Source organism: Eptatretus burgeri, chromosome 2 (genome assembly GCF_056783735.1).
Source record: "Eptatretus burgeri isolate ZD-2024b chromosome 2, Ebu_testis_v1, whole genome shotgun sequence".
NCBI classification, from domain to species: domain Eukaryota; kingdom Metazoa; phylum Chordata; class Myxini; order Myxiniformes; family Myxinidae; genus Eptatretus; species Eptatretus burgeri.
This window is the reverse complement of record NC_140962.1, coordinates 144109892-144126825: the sequence shown is the minus strand read 5'-3', so window position 1 is coordinate 144126825 and position 16934 is coordinate 144109892. Positions and strand designations below refer to the sequence as shown.

The following is a 16934-nucleotide window of genomic DNA, read 5'->3' as shown; positions in this document are numbered from 1 at the left end:
GCTTTGCTGGGATAGTGGAGGGGCTGTAAACATTGGCCAAAGAACTCCAAAGATACATCATACAGAAATCGGGCGCTACTTCTGACTCACCATGTATTTACATATACATATGTATATACGTAGAGGATAAATGGGGTTTCTCAGGCATCCATGCAAATGAATGGGGAAAAAGGGGAAAACTCTCTGAATCAACCCCAAAACAGGAGACTTATTCCCCCCCTCCCCCCATACAAATGAATGGGGAAACCTTTCTGACTCAAGGCTCATCAGGTTAAAACAGGAGAATGATTTTCTCCCTCTCCCATACAAGCTCATGTTAAATTGAGACCGATTCCCTTCCCTCCCATACAAGCTCATGTTAAATTGAGACTATCTCAAAGCCCAAAAAATCCAAATTAGGAGAATGATTTTCTCCCCCCCCCCACCCCGACTTTCGGCCCATCAGCTCAAAACAGGATAATGATTTTCTCCCCCTCCCATACAAGCTCTTGTTAAACTGAGACTTACTGATTAAAACACTTCATTCCACTCAAAGAGTGATCCAATCGAGTGTATTCATCCTTTGCTTTTGTAAAATGGGGTAGAACACAGTCGTGCAGCTGAAAATTTTCCAGAATTACTGAGCTGTTAAAAAACAGGAAGCTGTCCCCATTGTGTTCAAGCCTGGGTTATTTTCCAAGATTACGTAATCGCTTCCTCCAAGCAGCTTTAAAAGTCAGCTCTCGATCGAAAATCTTGTCTGACGGCTTTTTCATTTTTTCTCATCTTGTCCCAATGGTAAATGACTGAGATATGAACTATCTTTCATCTGATGAAGAAGAGAACCAATCACAATATTGGTAAGTTTGTGTGTGTGTATTGTTAAGTTTGGTTTACTCTGAGAATGACAGTGAAGCAAATAATTATTAATTAAATCACTATACGACTAATAATTATTGTTTATCTTTTCCTAACAGGTTCTCCCCACTAACATCGTTCATTACAAATGTGGAGAACGAATTATCTGATTTACATAACGAATGGATACAAATGAACGACTTTCTTGAAGAGATTCAAAATTTCAGGAATGATCTGATCGGTATTGTTGCAGACTGGAAACAAGTTCTCTCATGCCCATTGATACCGAAATCAAGGTGAGAAACACACACGTGCATGTGTGTATTTGTGTGTGTGTCTGTGAGTGTGTGCGAGTGTGAGTGAGTGTGTGAGTGTGTGTGAGTGTGTGAGTGAGTGTGTGTGAGTGAGTGTGAGTGAGTGTGTGTGAGTGTGTGTGTGTCTCTCTCTTTGTCTGTCCATATGTCTCTCTGTTTGTCTCTCTATCTCTATCTCTATCTGTCTGTCCATTTGTCTCTCTGCCTGTCTGTTTGTCTCTGTCTATCTATCTGTCTCTCTCTGCTTGTCTCTGTCTGCCTCTCTCTCCCTCTATTTTGATATCTCCCTTGTGTTTTGGCTCATTATTATTATTATTTTTTTTCCAGTTTAAACACCTGTCTGGTTGAACCCAACACACAGCTTAATCGTCTGGAGGAATCTGGCATGAAACTCGACATCTGAAGCAGACTGCTTGGAAATATTATCTATTTTTACAACTGAATGTTCAATATTTTTAATGTTGATAAATTATATTTGCTTTGCTTTTCATTATTACTTACAAAATCTTTAGATTTTTTTTCGTATCTTTAGATTTCGTAAGTATATTGATGACTTCCGTCCTCTGTTTGTGTTTGTGCGTTTGTTTGTAGGCAGGATAACTCAAGAATGGAAGAAGCTACCAATGTCAAATTACACCACATGTTTCAGGAGGGTGATGGCTAGTACTGATTAGATTTTGGTCAAAATCGGTCAAAGGTCAAGGTCACAGTGAGGTCAAACATTCGATTTTTGATGGTTTGGTACAGAATCATCGTATAAACTTCTGGTTTGCGTCGCTACCTTCTCCAGAGACAGCTTTTATTAGACAAGGTCAGAGGTCAAGTTGACGATTTTGTAAGTACCAGTCTATGACTGCTTGTTTAATTCTTAATTACAAGAAAAGAATAAAGGAGATGAAAAGGAGGGGTTGGGGGGGGTAGGTGCTCTCCCCCAACGACCCATCACCCCCCTCATCCCACCCCACACCCCTCCCCGTATGTGTGTGTGGGGAAGGGTGGGGGGTGGGATGAGGGGGATGGTGGGTCAAAGGTGGGGGCACACATGGAGGGATGAGGGGGTGGGTGGGGCTTGTGTGGGTGGGGTTTGTGTGGGAGGGGTTTGTGTGGGTGGGGCTTGTGTGGGTGGGGTTTGTGTGGGCGGGGTTTGTGTGGGTGGGGTTTGTGTGGGCGGGGTTTGTGTGGGAGTGGTTTGTGTGGGACGGGGCTTGTGTGGGCGGGGCTTGTGTGGGCGGTGCTTGTTTGGGGGGGTTTGTGTGGAAGGGGCTTTTGTGGGTGGGATTTGTGTGGGTGGGGTTTCTGTGTGTGGAGCTTGTGCGGATGGGTGGAGCAATTTTTTAAATTAAATAAACATGTTGTGCGTGGGGAACTAATCACTAGTTATGTGAATATGATGAATGTGGTTTTTGTGGGTGGAGCTTGTGTGGATGGGTGTGGTTTGTGTGGGTGGAGCTTGTGTGGTGTGGGGTTTGTGTGGATGGGCATGTGTGGGTGGGGCTTGTGGGCGGGGTTTGTGTGGGTGGAGTCAAAAAATAGTTGAAAAGGGGCAGAGTCAAAAAAAATATTTCAATTTATCTTTGTCTTTTGTAATTCCTGTGAATAAAATGAACCTAAAATCTCTTCCCCCTTTAAATCATATACCTTATAAGTCCAAGGAACTGTATCACTATCAACGATTTTCAAAAGCTCATTTATCCACCGCTTTGTTTTACCATTTTCAAAATGAGATTTCCACCTATATATTCTTACTATATCACTAACTTTGAACTTAGGCTTTCTGACATTAATCTCTTTTTACAGCGCGTGCGCTGTATACTATTGCACCGAGTTTGAAATGTCCCTGGCGTCGTCTACCACATCTCCGGTGGGTCCGGTGTCCCCCCCCCCACTTTCCTCAAGACAGCCAATGACGGCCGTCCGGTAGATGCAGTGCGTAACCTCGACGGAAATGGCGACAATTGACGGAAATACCCGAGTATTTCAATGGAAATTTGTGAAACTAATGTGTTATATATGTGAAAACCATTTAATTTATTGCTTGACGGAAAAAAACGAAGAAACGCTCCCCTCATGTACGAACGAAAGACGTCATTTCCGTCCACCATGGCATTTCGCGCCGAACGCAGAAAGCTAAGTTCTTCTTATGCCATCATTCTCTTTAATAATAGCCATAAACAAGTGTTTCGTCATGCATTAGTAGTCGAAATTTACTTACAACAAGAACGAAAAAATAATCTCCTCAGATTCAACAAGAACGAAAAAAACCCGAAAACATCACGTGCAGGACAAGACCAATCGAGCTGAAGGAAACGATACTGTAACTGCACTGCTCCTGATTGGTCAAAGGACACCACATGTGTTGTGTGGGCGGTCTTATGCACGAGGATTCCAGTCTAAGTTCTTCATTTTGCCATTATTCTCTTTCATATTAGTCATAAACAAGTGTTTCGTCATGCATTAGTAGTTGAAATTTACTTACAACAAGAACGAAAAAATAATAATCTCCTCAGATTCAACAAAACAAAAAAAAAAACCCCGAAAACATCATGTGGAGGACAAAACCAATCGAGCTGAAGGAAACGATACTGTAACTGCACTGCTCCTGATTGGTCAAGGGACACCACGCATGTTGTGTGGGCGGTGTTATGCACGAGGATTCCAGGCTAAGTTCTTCTTATGCCATCATTCTCTAATATTAGCCATAAACAAGTGTTTTGTCATGCATTAGTAGTTGAAATTTACTTACAATCATTCTTTTGCGGCCTCCTGCCACGCTGTATCGAACGATTTCATTCCTTCTGTTATATTAATATATAAAGGTGCTTATCACAATAATAACAAGATTTTTACATTTCAAATATTAAGTACGCTTTTTAATTGTTTTTCAACTGAAAAAGCATAAATTGCATATTTTAACATTAGTGTACTTATTTGATTCACCACACGTGCTGTATTGAAGGTTTTCACTTGTTCATAATCTAATTTTGTAAATGTTTCTGATGGTTTCGTATTCGTTGAGGTGTGAATCGTGTCATTATACTTATCTACAATATCCTTAATAAAAGATGACCCTTGTTGAGAACCGAGTTGAGTGAATTTTTTATATACTCTCTTTTAAAGTGTGATTGAAGCACTCAATAACAACCGTTTTTCCTTCATGAAAGGTACTGTATAATGTAATGCTGTTATTTTTTAGAAAATTCATAAATGTCTTGTTATAGAACTCTCCACCCTCATCAGTCCACAATTTTTTGGGTTTTCTCTTACTTTTATTAAATATTTGTTGAAAGGCTCACAGTAGAGTATTACCTGTTTTGTTTTTTAAAGGGACAACCCACGCATATCCACTGCTCAAATCAATAATGGTTAAAGCATACTTGTACCCTTTATCATTATTGAGTTCAATAACATCAGCAGACCAGATATAATCAACTTCCTTGGAATAAACCTTCCTTCTACGAAACTTTGTGAATATTGGTTTATGTAATTCATCAGCTAATTGTTCTTCAGTCTTTATGACATCATTAGAGCCGATAAGTTTTTTTTTTTAATTTCCAAGCCCAAGTTTCAATTTAGTACTGATCATCTTCTTCACGATGAACCTATCAACTTTTCTCTCAAGGTTGGATTTTGTATCGGAGACAAATTATACAGCATTTCTCTATCGGCTTCATGCTTTTCTTCCAAGGTTGTGGTATTGCCATAATCAATATCGTGCCTCATGCACACTTCATCAACCCTATTGATGGGTTTACTCCATGGATTAGGATTGTCTGCCTCATCTAATCTTTTATCCAAGTTTGTGCCTGGACGACAGAAAGAATACCCTGGTAGATGTAATTCCCTTGGTATTCCAGTAGTTGTAAATTTACTTCCTGATAAAAACTTTTGTATATCTCCTCTACGTTTGTGTTTTGGGAATTGACTCTTTTTTTGAGCAACACACCGAACATGTACCTTTTTGAATAACCCTATTATTTTTACTTTTAAAATATGAGATTTTTTAGTATGTTTTATTTTTACATTTGAGACAATAACTCATTTATTTATGAGAAAATTGCATGCAGAGTGCGAAAACCTTTTTAGCTTCCAAGATGCACCTTTGAATCATGATTTTTAAAACATAAAGAATCCTCAGAAATGTCTTCACTCTCTCCTCCATTTATTAAAGAAAAAAAATGAAAAACTTTGATTAAAGTCAATCACACCAACATCATCAATAATATAATCTTTATCTCCACTTTCTCGTTTATATCCTCCCTGAAAACGATGTTAATAATCTTGACGAAAATATTTCTCATAGACTTGTCAATTCTGTTTTCCTCCTCGGTGCGTTTCCTCCTCAGTGCGTTAAGATTTACTGTAATTTATTTATTTTCTGTAATACCCCCAATCTTTTTCTAATCTCACTGGTTTCCATATTTTTATATTTATTTATCCTCTCTTTTTTTTTTTTTTTTTCTCTCTCTCTCTCTCTCTCTCTCTCTCTCTCTCTCTCTCTCTCTCTCTCTCTCTCTCTCTCTCTCTCTCTCTCTCTCTCTCTCTCTCTCTCTCTCTCTCTCTCTCTCTCTCTCTCTCTCCCCCCCTCCTTTTCCTCCTCTTCCCTCTCTTCTTCAACTCCTTCCTCATCCCTTATTACCCTTGAATCGCTTACTCCCCATAGAATATCATACATATATTCATCAGGATTTCTTGTTATTCCTGTATCCAAAATAATTATTTTTACAACAGGAAACCAATAAAATTTCTTCTGCATTTGTAAAAGTACCTTGCGTTTTCTTAACTTTATAATGTTTTCATTATTTAACATTTTAATTAAATCCAAAGTTGTTGGTTCATCAACATCAGTATAAAACCAATCTTTTATTGAAAATACCTCATTCTTATGTTGTAGAACATATTTATTAAAATACCAAATACCCTTTTCTTGAAGGTATGCTTGGACACAGAAATGATAATTTTCTTGAAGCCTTCTTGCTGTCATTTATGTATCAGAAATATATGATAGATTAATACAATGACAGGAAAGACCTCCCCATAGTTATATCATTTTGTATTTCATTACTTATTATATATAATCCTGTTTTTTCTGTTTTCATGATATAAACAAGGGCAAAACCATAATTAAATTTACCCTTATTAAATTCTTTTATTTGTTGTTTACCAATTGTGCTTCCACAAAACTCATTCTCAGCACCAAGTGGATAATATTCTTCCTTACGAGACTGATTTAATTGTTGCAGGTATTCTAGGTTAATTTCAAATGACCAATTATACCCTAAATCATCCATATAATATCCCCATTGTTCTATACTCATACAAACGATACGCCCTTCTTAATAAAAATTTATATGAATTGGAACTGTGAATACTGTATGACCTGGAGATAAAATCAACACTTCTGTATCTTTGGAATACACAGCTGTTTTATTTAAGGATATATATTGTGATAAATCACTTAATCTCACCAAGTCATTCGCATCAGTCAGGCTTGGATAATTTATTAATTTATAAGCATTTTTCGTGTTAATATTTTTTGTTACACTATATTTCTGTCGTTCAGCCTGTGCCTTTGTGTAATAATTTGATAAATCAATATCAAGTTCTTGGAATACACCAAAGATAGAACCATCTTTACCAACATAAGTCATTTATATTTGATTAAAAATAGTCATTAAAAAATTTATTTTTGTTGAGTTGAAAAAACACATATAGACATAATTGACCACAACACTTGGAATTTAATTATTGGACTTGAAATGTTTGATAAACACCATTCTGTAAGAATTTTATAACTTCAACAGGTGGTGGAAGACCAAAACTATCAAAATAATATTTGTCTTGACCATTAAAAATACAAACCCAATGAGAACCGTTTCTATTATTATCTTCAAAGTTCATAATAATATTATTGGGATGTTGAGATATACATATCTCATACAAATAACCACATTATGAATTTTTAATTTGTTGAAATATTTGAGAAGTTCTAAATTTGATGTTGTATTCTTTCCAAATTCTTTAAACCACTCATCAATGCTCATTTATTTATCAGAAAGATATAATCCAATACCCCCTTTAGTTAATTTTACACCTGCTTGTGCGATAGAAGAAAGCATATCTCCAACTAACAATCTCACTTTTACAGACAGACTTTCAAGTTTTTCAGCAAAATCTACAATTACACCACTTCCACTAATTTGTTTCTCCAACTCTTTGTTATGTCTTTCCTATTGTTTTTGAGCCCGGATTTGAGCCTTCCTTTCGTTGGAAGTTTTCACCGCTGCTGAAATACCACCCGTCAATGCTCCAACCGCACTTAAACCAGCAAATAAAGAAATTACAAATGGGAGAAATCCTCCACTCGTCTCTCTTATTGAATATTTCTTCAACATTGGTTTTGTCAATTTAATTTTAAGTGAGCCAGTATCGTTCAAGATTTTCACCTGTTCTCTTGTGAGCAAAACATCAATTCTTACTGCTCCTTTTCTCTGAATTGTATTAACGTTAATCGTACAAGCCTTTTGATTTTGAACCCAAGATGATAGTTTATGAAGATTGATTTCATTAACACATTCCCCAGTTGGTACTTTACCACTCATTTATCGAACAAAAAATATTATATGAGACTAATCATAACACCATTATCTGTATTAATCTGTAATTCTGTTTCTTCCAAAAGCAAACAATATGTATCAACTTCTTCATTCTCTCCTCTTTCAATGTATAGGGAAGTTTCCACTCGATTAGACTTTATAGTTTCCTTTTGAGCACTCAAGTCAAACGCATAGATTGTATACAAACTTTTAAATGCCGTCATATCAAAAATAGGTTCTTTATTTCCATTGCTTTCACACACCTTTTGGTAAGACTTGTATGCTTCAGCATAATCATTTTTTTCCCAATTAATTTCCAATCTATCTCGTAGATAAAATGTTCCATCTTGAGAAACACAAAGTTGTTTCACCTTGGCATTATCACTCAATGCATTATTCTTATCAGTAGCAGTATCACCATCTGGTTTTTTTTAAATGATCCACAGATATCGTGGCTTTCCTTCCAAAACACCCAAATTCCACGTGTAAGTGGTATGGTTCAGTGTAACATGTTGACATCTTTTAAGGTATGATACATTGAGTGGCTTCTTTGAGTTAAGTCTTCTATTCAACATCTCTTCTGTTTTAAGATAAGGAGGAAATTCACTAATATACCAATTCATTTCATCAATTACAAATTTATTCTGAACAGCAAAAGCATTAGCCACACCAAAAAGTAATCAATTGTCATTATCATTCCTTTGTAGTTAAAATCTAATTTAAAGACCACACAGAACTTTATCGTGATCACAAAATTCAAATATACCTTAAAGAGGAATTGCCACTGTAAAACTATTACCTGCTTTTGTATCATCATTGCACATTCTTTTCCTTTGACTATATCCAGGGTCCGTGTTTGTTCCCGTTGACATATCAGGAATAAAACCTTCGACAGCCCCCTTCCCCATTCCATCACCAAATGAATATAGTGTAAATTTCATCATTTCAGATGCGGCAGAGACATAATCAACGGCTTCAACTTCTTGTGTTCCAATGTACAAACGAACACTATCAAACATTTTCCAGAAGAAATCATTTACGAGTGTAGCGTTTTGTGTTATTCCCAGCCTTTGTGATTGTAAATTTACACAACAAGAAACTTTTGGATAGATTCAAATATGTTTGTTGATTATTTATTTCAAAACTTTTTGTTGCATTTGCATTCCAGTCTGTTCCAGTTACTGCATTTACCTTGAAGTAATCTTTTTTAGTGGAGTTTGAGATGACAATGATATCATCCAAATCATAGATACTATCAATTGCTTCCATACTTGTATTTATTTAGGAAAAAAGATGTTACAACTTTTGAAACCTTGACCCAAGTATTTGAATTATTTTCTGTCGTTCTTGGGGAGACAACTGAGTTTTGCCTTTCTTAATTTCTTTTATTGCTTGTAATTTATGAGATTCCTTTTGGGCATCTTTTGTACTCTTTATAGCACCCGTGACATTTCCCACAGCAGAAGCAGTTGAACCAATTAGGTCTTTATGTTTAAGAATAGTTGAACCTATACCCATTCGAGTACCAATTATCGCATCTCCTCTAAATTGATGTCGCACACCCCTTTGGCTCGAAGGTTTATAGTATCCTCCACCAAGACACATACCTTCACCGTTGTAGTATGGGGAAAGGAACATCCCACCCCCTGTAATTATTTTATATTTTCCCAACTCGTGTTTCCTCACAATAACCATCGTATTTATTTCTTGTAAAACTTCAAGTCGGTGAATTCTGATGGATATAATTTCTCCATTAAAATAAATCATGTGATTATCTTGGGTGGTTATCCTACAATTTACTCTGTTTATGGTTTTTCCTGACACAGGTTGATAAACCAGATTTTTGGGTTCCATATTGAATTTATAACCAATTGGGATTGAGTATGCGCTGAATGAAAATATTGTATTTGTTCTTCTTCCATCATTATAAGCATCATCTATCAAATCACAGTGAATTAATACCGAATTTATTCCTGAGGATATTTGAATGACATTATCACTGGAAAACGTCCCATTCGTTTCAATCTTTTTTGAGGAGAAACCCAATAACTTTCTAAATGAATTATCAATTGTGAAATCAACCTTGTAGTTATTTTTAAGTTTAATCGTTGATTTTGAAGTCTGTTTTTGAATATCTATAACAATATTTTTTGGTTCATCACCCTGTTCTTTCATAAGACGAACAATTTCGGAAGATACTTCAGAAATCTCATATGCTCCGGGTGAAACTGTTATAGTTTTGTATCCACTTCCCAGATTATAACTAAACTTGTCATTTTTCTCGGTTATATTAAATAAGGTATTATAAGTTTCCGTGGACAATAAAGACACCTCATATTATTTTGTTGCATCAAGTTGTAGTGGGTATGGGCGTGAAGATGTGTGGTCACTTGTTGTGATATGAAAACTAAGGATTGTGCTTCTCAGCTTATTTAATGAGATAAAATGTCTTTGAATTGGCATTTATTAATAGTTTTCATGTTGATCAACTGGTCTAAAATGGCTGATGCTTCATTAAAACAATTGATATTTCCAGCCCTCTTACTACCGAACAGCAATAACAGTCTATTAACTAATTGTGATGGGTCATTTGGAAGAAAACTAACACCTGAACCAAGGATACTTAAAGCCTGAATCATGTGTTTCTCCTCCTCATTCTTCCTACTTTTACCAGAAAGACTAACCCCATAATTAAGAGAGTCCAGCAGATCAATATATACTCCATCATCATTATTTTCCATGTCCAATGGTTTATCAAAATACTTTGATTCATCCCTTACAGTTGAACCTTGTTTTCCATCTTTTGTTTGAAGAAACATTATTCTCGGAGTTTGTTTTACGGGGGGTTGAGCAGAACTCAAGAACTTTAATTCATCATTAAATATCAATACCTTTTCTTGAACAAGATGAAATATTGCTGGTTGTTCTGTTGGAATGAGTCCTGCTTTGGTTTTTGAATCCACTGAATATTCATTGTTTTGAAGAGCATTCACAACATAATCAGGGGGTTGATTAATCGCTTACAATTGTTGAAATAATCCTTCATCATCATATTCTAATTCTTCCTCCGTCATTTGACTGAAATCTTTTAACATTTAAAGTTTTTTAGGAGTATATTCTATTGTGGGAAGTGTGGAAACATCCACAATTTTTTCTTGGAAAGTTTTTAAAAGTGGTTTAAAAAATTTCTCTTGTTTTCTTTCAAATGCTTCTTCACCCGTTCAGGCCCAGTCACACCTTGACGTTTTAGCCAGCTTATGCCGATTTTTGGAAAATGTGTCTAAAATGCTGGTACACGTCAAATACGTTATGGGTAAGTTTTGATAACATTGAGAGCACGCTGAAAAACACTGCCATACGTCGTTGTACGCTGGCTTTAAACGTTGTACTTTTCGGTTGTCCTCAAATTTTCCATGCTTGAAATTTTAAGACTTATGCCGGCGTATGACTCACACGTTCCGCATAACGCTGGCCATAAGTTGTAGGCACGTCACGCGATCGTTGACACACGTCGACACACGTTACTTGTGAGTTACTCATCAGTCGAAACACGTCGAGGTAATGTTTAGCATACCCGAAACTTATTTCTAACCTATGAGTTACGTGTTGTACTCACGTTATGCGATCGGTGACAAACATCGACACACGTTACTTGTAAGGTGCTCATAAGTCGAAACACATCAATGTAATGGTTAGCGTCAGTGTTACAGACTCCCTGTTTTTTTTTTCTTCCTTCCTTCGGTATGATGGTGATTTTGACACTTCGATTTCTAGTGCGGTTATAATATAATATAATTAATAGGCTGCCGCTCAGTGACTTAAATCATAACCGCACTGTACACTGAACACCGTCATACCGAAGAAAAACAAAAAACCGGGAGTCTGGAACACTGACGCTAACCATTACCTTGACGTGTTTCGACTTATGAGCACCTTACAAGTAACGTGTGTTGACGTGTGTCAACGATCGCATATCGTGCGTACAACTTATTCCCATCGCATGCGGAGCGTGTGTCATATGGCAAGTACGTCGCAATATTTTCAACATGTTTAAAATTACAAGACGTACTCCATTTAATACGACGTACGATAGCGTACTTTAGCGTTCTATTCACGCATACTAAACTTACCCATACTGTATTCGACGTGCGCCAGCGTTTTAGACACATTTTTCAGAGGTCGGCATACGCTGGCAAGATCACCAAGGTGTGACTGCGATGTTGACACTTCCATTTCTGCAGCGGTTATGAGTTGAATCGTTGTGCGGCAACCTTTTCATAAACTACGCCACGTCATCGTCGGCGATGCGTGCAGCGCGCTATGCATAAGTTAGACTATCGTTGGGCATAGGTTGTGAAGGCCGACAACAGGTTCAGCATTCGTTGGTATAAGTTATCTATAACACAACGAAACGTTCTGTGTCCGTTACTAATACGTTATGCATAAGACCAAGTCGTTATGAATACGTCCGAATCTTTAAAAAAAAACATCAAAAGTTCAACGGAAGCCAGCGTTTTACATACATTTTAATACGTTGCCATTGCAGGCTAAAACGTCAAGGTGTGACCGGGCCTTTAGTTTTTGTTTGCGTTTCTTCTTTATGTCTTCCTGTTGTTTTACAACTTTTGAAACCAACTCTTGATGCTCCTTAAATCTTCTTGCTCTTTCTTTCACATCCATTTATTTATTGGAAAATATCATTCAATGAATTGTAAAGATCAACAGGGAAATTTTCCTTTTCTTCATCATTAAAGTAGATGTGTTCAAATAAATCCTTTTCTTTAAATATTTCATCAAATTCTTTATTAACATTAACACGAGTTGCAATTTCTTCTTCACTAATACTTGTATCTCTGCTTTTCATACCTTTGCGTTGAGTTTCCTCATCAACATCAAAACTGAATGATAAAATCTTAACCCCGCTCAGATGCTTAATAATTTGTCTCATTCCTTCTGGATTAGTTTCTAATGTCCCAAGACCACGAGATTTTAGTTTCTTTTACTCACTCTTACAATGTGAATATTTTGTTGTCCCAAAAGAAACCTCCTCAAATATTTGACCTTCATTCCTCAATTGCATATGTTCCTCTTCTGAAATAGAGTAATAAACTTTACCTTATACTTCTCTAGGTCTTATTGCTCCAGTTGTTGTTGATACAATGCGGATCACGGGGTGTTGTTTAAGTAAATTTACAATATTCTCATTTGTACTATACAAGAACCTTGATTTATGAAAGTTTTTTTCCAGAAGCAGATTTACCCACAAGATTTATAATAATTTTAAGTAATATAATTTTAGGTATAATAATTTATAATAATATATATTTATAATAATTTGAGCCATTCAAGGTCAGAAAATAATCTCTGGCAGCGAGTAGATGAGGCACGAATTAGCGACTGCTTATATACTTGCAGAACGGTATGAAGTGCACTCCGGTTTCGGGGGGAGACCGGTTTAAGCGAACGCCGCGATCTACAATAGGACTGGCAACCACTGTAGATTATTTCTGCCATCGAAAGGCAAAATGTCCGAGTACGCTCGATCAGATTTATAATAATAGTTGTCATTTATAAATGTAATTGTTTATAAAATAAAAAATATATCCTTTAATATCTCATCTTGTTTCACAACAATATATTTGTATTTTTCAGTCATGTGCTTCATGTAATCCCCAAATTCCTTTTTTATATAATGTAGAACAATTGTCTCTCCAAAAATTGTTTATATCTATTGAATTTAACTTGAATAAAATAAAAGTATTAGCATTGTTTCTTATGGAACGACGAGGGAGTTGAAAGTATGATTGACCAAGATAAATACAATTACAACAAGAATGTCTCCCTCTTGTGAAGTAGCTGTCCACTACCGTTTGGTTTCTCTCATTAACACAATCATCAAAGATAACGAGGTTCTTTTTTGATTTATTCAAATCTTGGGGAGAAGGTATATCATCCGTATTATCACTAAGAATACAAGTTATCAGTTTTGATTTCTTCTTATATCTGTGTATCACAAAATCGTTGTATTATATTTTCAATGTTGTAGTCATTTAGTTTGTTTTGAAGTTTAAATAAACTGATTATATCTTCTTTTTGAAGACCAGCATTAAAACCTTGTGAGAGTAGTTGATACTCAGGTTGAAAACTCGACTTTGTGAAAATTATTAAATTATCATAATCTAAAAAGTTGGGAGTAAGGAGCATCTTTAAAAGTAAGCAGGTTTTTCCACATCCACTTGAACCAACTGTGAAACATCTTAATGAATTTGGAAGATTTTTGGATTGTTAAATTTTATCTTATTTTCCCAAATGGGTAAAAAAATCATTCATTTAGATATTTGGAAAGCAGGTTATTTAATTTATTATTCGCTTTTTTCGAAACTCTATATTTTATCCTAAGTTCGGGTTTAGTTTCAAGATAATCCATTATTTTATTTATACAATATCTTGTGTTGATATTTCCCTGAAAATGACAATCGTGAATAATATATAACAATCCTTTGAACATTTCTCAAATACGTTCAGTTTCTTCCATTCTAAGGAAAGGTGTGTTATCACCCTCATACTTTACAATAATTTCTCTCATCAATCTTGTAAAGTAATTCATTTTTGGTGTAAATCTAAAAGAATTCTATTCCTTTTTATCTATTTTATTATCATTAATTAGAAGATAATCACAGAATATACATTGTTTCGGCTTTTGACTCTGTTTAATCCCACTCCATCACATGCAGGACAATTCTCAAATTTGTCATATGGAGAATCAGGGAATTCAAGAGGCTCAAAATCTCACATATTTATAAAGTAAAACTTTACTTAAACTAAAATTCATCTTCGGTATCATCTTCGGTACTTTCACAATCATCTATAAAACTACTTTCATAACTATCGTTTGAACACAAACTCTCAGTATCATAATCCTCAAAATCCTCAGTTGAATAATGACTCGTATTTAATTAATAGAAAAAAACATTACCATCTATATCAATATACTTTTTTTCATTAACAGATTCAACTACGACATTTTTATATTAAAGGTAATTTTAAAATGATCTTTAACTACTATTGAACGAAATGTCATTTCACCTGATATATTAACATCCTTTATTTTATCAGGATTTACATCTTTTGGGTTGTTGAAAAAAATACAAATTTCTCCTTGCATATTACAGATGGTCTTATCTTTTGTTTCTAAAGCTTCATCCATAAGGTTTTTATTATTTGATACTTTTTCTTGTTTCATTGCTTTTTCTAGTTTTGAATATATTACCAGAAGGATAGGAGAAACTTTTGTTACAGATACTTTAATTGATGTTCTTCCAGATATACTAAAAGCCCTTTAACTGAAGGAAATTGAAGAACTCGTATTATTCACCATAATTGTTTTTATCCAATAGTTGTGATATTTATGTTTGTTCAATTTTACATCCTCGACATATTTCTCAATATCTTTTACAAATGAAGAGATTGATTGAAACTTGTCTTTTGGGTCTTGATACATTGTATTTATTAAGTGAAAAAAGTTGGAGGATAAATGGTTTTAAGCACAGATGCACCTATAAATTAAACAAAATTTTCATCAAGAACATTATATTTTAAGCAAAGTTTTATTACATAAATATGGTGAATACAACGTACTGCGATGTTTGTAATCACAAATATAAATGTTATAAAAAAACACCTTCAAACCAACAAACACAATCAATCTTTTCAGACAAATATCTCCACTTGACCAAGAAACAAAACATTGTGATAGATTTGATAATGATATTCTTAAATTTTTTTTATAATAAACACCTTCAATCACACAAACACAAGAACAATGAAGAAAGGGAAGGTGCCACTAAATTCTCCCTTGAAAACACTGATGGGGCATTTAAAGGGCATATAAAAATAAGACTTTCGTTTGAGACCCTGGACCATCTTCAATCATGGAAGCTGTTTATATGGTTAAACAAAGTATTGAAGCTATAATTTAAAACACATTAAGTGAAATGAAAACTTTTAAGTTTTATATGGGAGTAAAATTGAAAATGGTAAGACGAGACGATGAAACCACTCCCTATATGAGGACAAACCCTCACTTTATCTCATCATTTCAAGATTTTGTAAGATCTGATGTTTACGATGAACTCCAGAGACAAGAACAATATGTTGATAACACTGTAGTAGGTAATGGATTTACTATTACAAAAATAATCTTTTTAGATGTACACATCTTAAAATCAGATCCTCTTCAAGCTTCTTCTTATATTGATTAACCAAAAGAGATAAAACTTAAGAAAGCGGTTGTTAATATTCAAAACAAAGATAATAAATGTTTTCTATGGTCTGTTCTTGCTGACTTACATCCTCCACAATGGAATCCTGAAAGGGTTGAACATTATAAGAAATAAAATACGAGAATACATTCAATGTTAAAGATTTAAAGTTTCCATTGTCATTGAGATATTCCTAAATTTGAGAAAATGAATAATCTATCTGTTAATGTATATGGATTTATGGATACAAACAAAGTTCAGATATTAAAAATTTCAAACAACTATAAAAATAATGAAACACACTTTGACCTTCTCTACTTTACTTCAAAGGAAAAATCACATTATGCTTTCATCAAAAATTTCTCAAGATTAACCAAATCACAACTATTTAAGAGAAAATGCAAAACGTATCCTTGTAAGAGATGTCTCAACTCCTTTCACACAAAAGAACGATTAAAGCAACATTTGAAATATTGTAGTAATCATAAATCAACCGCAACCAATTTACCAAAAGCAGGTTCAAATATATCATTCAAAGATTTTAACAAATCTATAAAACATCCATTTGTGATATATGCTGATTTTGAAAGTATCCTTGAAAAGATAGATACTGTTTCTCCAAATCCAAATAAATCATACACAAATAAATATCAAAAACATACTCCTTGTGGTTTCTGTTATTATATCAAATCATCTGTTGGTGATGAATACAACAAGTTAGAACTTTATAGAGGAGAAGATGCCTCAGAGGAGTTTGTAAGATGATTGGAAAAAGACTGTATAAGACCAAGAGAAATAATGGTGAAAATCTATAAACCAATATCATTAACAAAGGGAGAGAAAGAGGAATTTATAAAGAACAGTATCTGTCATATTTGTGAGGAGAAAATTGAGGGAGAGGTCAAGGTTAGGGATCATTGTCATCTTAC

The 16934-nt window shown here is 34.8% G+C and overlaps 1 long non-coding RNA gene and 1 pseudogene across 1 annotated transcript; one reads left to right on the top strand and one right to left on the bottom strand.

Moving 5' to 3' along the window:
* Window positions 1-760: 760 nt before the first annotated feature.
* On the top strand, window positions 761-2050 carry LOC147033406 (uncharacterized). The gene is made up of 3 exons (XR_015052311.1): window positions 761-839; window positions 957-1133; window positions 1479-2050. It is a non-coding gene; the product is annotated as an uncharacterized LOC147033406 (long non-coding RNA).
* A 7979-nt stretch (window positions 2051-10029) lies between these two features.
* Window positions 10030-12660, bottom strand: LOC147033405 (uncharacterized; annotated as a pseudogene).
* Between the last annotated feature and the right edge of the window lie 4274 nt (window positions 12661-16934).